Below are 5846 nucleotides of genomic sequence, written 5' to 3' on the forward strand. Positions count from 1 at the left end.
TTAATTTTTAAAAAATCTTTAAATTTTTAGTTAGTTTTAACGGACCCAATGTGATTTCTAGATACAATTCTAAGAACCTAATGATATTCCCTTCTTCCCTCCCTCCCTCCCTCTTTTTCTATTTCTCTTTTTTTTTCTTTTAGTTTCTGAGATAACATATTTTAAAATTACATTACAGTGAAAAGGCTTAATGTGTCACCAAATAGAAAGTTTAACAAATAAAAAGCAAAAAGACCAAAGTTCAGTGAGAATACAGACAATGGCTATCTACAAGAATTGAGTGGAAAAATGACTACTTCACCTATATGCAGTAAATTTTAAAGTAATCACAGATCCTTAAAACTACAGAATTATAATATTCTTAACCATTGGTTTGAATAAGTTATAAAGTAAATTTTAAAAAACTGTATTCTCAGCAATACTGAAACATACAGACAATTTCTTTTTTTTTTAACTTTAAGTTCCCACATATAATGGAGAACTTGCAGTATTTCTCTTTCTGATTCTAACTTATTTCACTCAACATGATGTCCTCTAATTGTGTCCATTTTACTGCAAATGGTAGAATTTCATTATTTTTATGGCTGAATCATGTTCTATTGTGCATATATATATATATACACACACACACATACCTATTTTCCTTATTCATTATCTGATAATGGACAACTAGTTTTGGCTACAGTGACAGTGCTGCTACAAACATGGTGGTTCAGGTATCTCTTTGATAAACTGTGTCCAAGTTTTTTGGGGATATACTTTATAATGGAATTGCCCAATCAAATGGAAAGTCTATTTCTAGTTTTTTAAAGAAATCTCTACACTGTTTTCCTCAGTGGCTGCACTAATTTTCATTCCTATCAACAGTGTATAAGTATTCCCTTTTGTCCATAAAATTTTAAAATGTGTTAGTCAAGAGATGCAAAATCAAGTTTCATTATGAATATAATACAAGTAAAGGATACTATATGAAGCATAATAGTAAAAAACATTTGCTAAAAATAGCTTCAATTAATGCTTTTTATATAATACCATGAAGGGATAAATATGGGCAGAATTTTCATAGTATGTGTATCTCAGCTTAATAAGAATAACATTTGGTGTATATATACTACATGGACATACATTGATGTAAGGGATATTAATGATCTGTCTACATATTGCTATGTTAGAAGAACTAAGCTCTCTTGTATCATAATTTGGTAACTGATATATAAACATCTATATTTGTTATCATTTGGAATCAGAAATCTGATCTTTTATATAGCCAAAGAGTATTTAATAGTATCTTTTATTTTAATTGGACCATGGTTAAAGTAGGAAAAATTCTTTATCATGACCTATACTATTGAATAATTCCATTTCTGATCAGGCTGGTCCAGAGGAAAAGGTATAGGAAGAGCAACCTGAGAAGGATAGTTTGTGAGACTGTGGACTGGTGGCTCAGATTTGGAATCATTGGTTAGAAAGGGCAATTATCCAATACCAATCAAAATACCAAAGACATTCTTCTCAGATCAAAATGATGCTGAAATACATTTGGAAACACAAGAGACCTCAGATAGCTAAAGCAATCTTGTGTAACAAAAACAAAGCTGGAGGCATCACAATACCAGATTTCAGGACATACTACAATGCAGTTACAATCAAAACAGCCTGGGGCTGGTACAAAAACAGATGCATAGACCAATGGAACAGAATAGAAATGCCAGAAATCAATCCAATCATCTATAACCAACTTATATTCGACCAAGGAGCTAAAACCATTCCTTGGAGTAAGGACAGTCTCTTCAACAAATGGTGCTGGGAAAACTGGATTTCCACATGCAGAAATATGAAACAAGTCCCCTATTTTACACCTTACACAAAAATCCATTCAAAATGGATTAAAGGCCTAAATCTATGGCCCAATACCATCAAATTACTAGAGAGCATTGGGGAAACCCTGCAAGACATCAGCCTAGACACAGAGTTCCTGGAAAAGACCCCGGAGGCAAAGGCAATAAAAACCAAAATTAATAAGTGGGATTACAGAACCTTCTGTACAGCAAAAGAAATAGTTAGGAAAGTAAAGAGGCAATCAACAGAATGGGAGAAATTATTTGCTAACCATGCAACTGATAAAGGATTAATAACCAGAATATATAAAGCTATCCAAAAACTCAACAATAGCAAAGCAAACAACCCAGTTAAGAAGTAGGCAAAGGACCTAAATAGAGATTTCTCAAAAAAGGAAATCCAAATGACCTACATACACATGAAAAACTGCTCAGGATCACTAGCCATCACGAAGATGCAAATCAAAACCACAATGAGGGGCTGGCGCTGTAGCTCACTTGGCTAATCCTCTGCCTGCGTTGCCGGCATCCCACGTAGGTGCTGGGTTCTAGTCCCGGCTGCTCCTCTTCTGGTCCAGCTCTCTGCTGTGGCCCAGGAGGGCAGTGGAGGATGGCCTGGGTGTGTGGGTCCCTGCACCCACATGGGAGACCAGGAAGAAGCACCTGGCTCCTGGCTTTGGATCGACACAGTGCCAGCCATGGTGGCCATCAGGGGAGAGAACCAGTGGAGGGAAGACCTTTCTCTCTGTCTCTCTCTCTCAATGTCTACAACTCTACCTGTCAAATAATAAAAAAAAAAAAACACAATGAGGTTTCACCTCATCCAGTTAGAACAGCTTTCAAACAGAACTCAACAAACAACAAATGCTGGTGAGGATGTGGGGAAAAAGGTACCCTAATCCACTGTTGGTGGGAATGCAGACTGGTAAGACCACTATGGAAGACAGTTTGGAGATACCTCAGAAATCTGAATATAACCCTACCATATGACCCATCCATGCCACTTCTCAGAATTTACCCAAAGGAAATCAGCTACTCTATATTTATTGCAGCTCGATTCACAATAGCCAAGACGTGGAATCAACCTAAATGCACATAAACGGAAGACTGGATGAATAAACTATGGGATATATACTCTATGGAATACTGCACAGCAGCTAAAAAAATAAAATCTGGTCATTTACAGCTAAATGAATGAATCTGGAAAATATCATACTTAGTGAAATGAGCCAGTCCCAAATGGACAAATATAATATGTTCTCCCTGATCTGTGACAACTAACAGAGCACCTAAAAAGAAACCTGTAGAGTGAAACAGACACTGTGAGAAGCAATTACTTGAGAAGCCATTGTCTCAACTCTTGAGGAACACATAATTATTTCACTTTATCTATTTTTTATTCTTTTTTCTTTTTCTTTTTTTCAATTGAAAATAGATCCCAGTTAAAAATAAGAGTGGGAATGAGAGAGGGAGGAGCTGTACAGATCAGCACACATTCCCACAGACCTACCCCTAAGGGTGAAGCTAAAAATTTGCCATGGGATTCCAAATCCCATTAAGCTGAGTGGTACTAATCCATCTTATGTGATAAAGTGATCATATTAAGTATGGAATTGATCATATAGATAAGCCCATAAGTCTAGGGGGATCACATAAATAAGACCAAGTGCCTGGTAATAATAAACAGAATTACAAAGGTGAGAAAGTTCCAACATGGAAAGCAGTCCACACAGCAGACTCATAGAATAACAAACACCCTAACCAGCACTCTGACCTCAGAATCAGCCCCTAAGTCCTGACTGAAGACACCATGAGAGCATTTTAGGCATGGAAAGCCAAGACATAGTGGCAAAAATGATTCTGCATGAGGATCTCTGTGAGTGAGAACCCAGTGGAAAGAAGGGGCCATTAAAGAAGGAGGTGCCTTTCTGCAGAAAGGAGAGAACTTCCACTTTGCATATGGCCCTGTCTAAAAACCGACAGAGTTTGTGAACTCAAAAGGCTTCCATAGCCTTGGCAGCTCATGTCAACAGCCTTGGGTGATCACTGACATCATAAATAAGAGTGTTAATTGTTAAATCAAAAACAGGAGTCACTGTGCACTAAGTCCCCATGCTGGACCTCTGTCCTTAATAAGTTGTACGAGAATTAATGGTAAAATCTCTTCAAACTGTACATTATACTTTGTATGTCTGTGTGGGTACAAATAGTTGAAATCTCTCTTTGGTAAAGAATTGGTCTTCTGTATATAAACTCAATTAAAAACGAAGATTAATGGAAAATGGAATGGGAGAGGGAGAGGGAGGTGAGATGGGAGTGCAGGTGGGAGGGTGGGTATGGAGGGAAAAAACACTATATCCCTAAAAGCTGTACACATGAAAATTTGTATTCATTACATAAAAACCTTCAAAAAAAAAGAAAGGGAAATTATCATGAATTACTAGGGACAAGAAATTTAAAGGATTTTAAATGAAATAATGAAAAATGAAGAAATATAAGTAAACCCCAAATTGATGTTATCTCAAAAATTAAGACAGAGAGAAAGAAAGAGAGGGAGAATATAAGGGAAGGAGGAAGGGAGGAAAGGAAGTATCATTATATTCTTAGAAATGTATCTATGAACTACATGGAATCTGCTCTCTTTTGTTATTTATTTTTTTTATTTTTTGACAGGCAGAGTTAGACAGTGAGAGAGAGAGACAGAGAGAGAGTTATAGACAGTGAGAGAGAGACAGAGAGAAAGGTCTTCCTTCCGTTGGTCCACTCCCCTAATGGCTGCTACGGCCGGCACTGTGCCGATCTGAAGCCAGGAGCCGGGTGGTTCCTCCTGGTCTCCCATGTGTGTGCTGGGACCCAAGCACTTGGGCCATCCTCTGCTGCCCTCCTGGGCCACAGCAGAAAGCTGGACTGGAAGAGGAGCAACCGGGACTAGTACCCAGCGCCCCAACTGGGACTAGAACCCGGGGTGCTGGTGCCGCAGGCAGAGGATTAGCCAAGTGAGCCACAGTGCCAGCCATGCTCTCTTTGTATTAATATCACATTAACATGAGAATTGATTAGAATTTATTGTAGTGATTATTATGCATTCATTATAACCCTGAGAATCTAATGTATTAATACATTCCTCTAAAAATAAAAAATTCAAGCATAGTAGCATAAATATTTAATTCTGATCATGTATATCTGAAACAGACAGCATCTGCAAATACTGCTTCTAAAATTTTGATTCATTTCAAATAATAATATTTAATTGATATGATTATTTTAGCATACTAAATCTTAAGTAGTTAATGCCAAATTCTAGGCTATTAACTTTTTAATTTATTTCTAAAAAAGGCAGCGTATGGGAAGAAAGCCATAAAAATTTTTGTTAATAAGCACCACCCTAATCATTAATGTTTGGCAGAAGGATATTACATTTTACTGTTTCCCACAAATTTTGTCACAAGGAGATCAAGAAGTAGGAAAATATTTTTTAAAGCAGTTCAAGGCATTTAATCATTTGAAATACAACTATTTCAAGGAAAGCCAGAGGACACCAAAATCCATCTTGGCTCATGAAAACACAAATCCTTCTTGTTTGCAAATGCCTTGAGAGATCATTGTAAGGTATACTTTTTTCTACAAGGGTATAAATAATAAATATTTCACTTATAATTATTTATTATTTGAAAGCTAGAGAAAAACAGAGACATAGACAGAGATCATCCATGTGCTAGTTCACTGCCAAATGCCCACAACAGCCAAACTTGGGCCAGGCTGAAATGAGGATCCAGGAACTCCAACTGGGTCTCCAACATGGGTGGCAGATACATAAAGACTTGAACCATCACCTCCTAGGTTGCACATTAACAGAAAACTAGAATTGGAAGCAGAATTGGGACATGAACTCAGACACTTTGATATGAGATATGGGTACTGCAAGTGTTGTTTTAACTGCTGTACCACATGCTGGCCCTTATTTAAATGTAAATGGGTAAATATTTTATGAATATGGAGGAGAGGAGG

The sequence above is a fragment of the Oryctolagus cuniculus genome, chromosome 14 (genome assembly GCF_051225735.1).
Source record: "Oryctolagus cuniculus isolate XC-2025 breed Fujian yellow rabbit chromosome 14, ASM5122573v1, whole genome shotgun sequence".
NCBI classification, from domain to species: Eukaryota; Metazoa; Chordata; class Mammalia; order Lagomorpha; family Leporidae; genus Oryctolagus; species Oryctolagus cuniculus.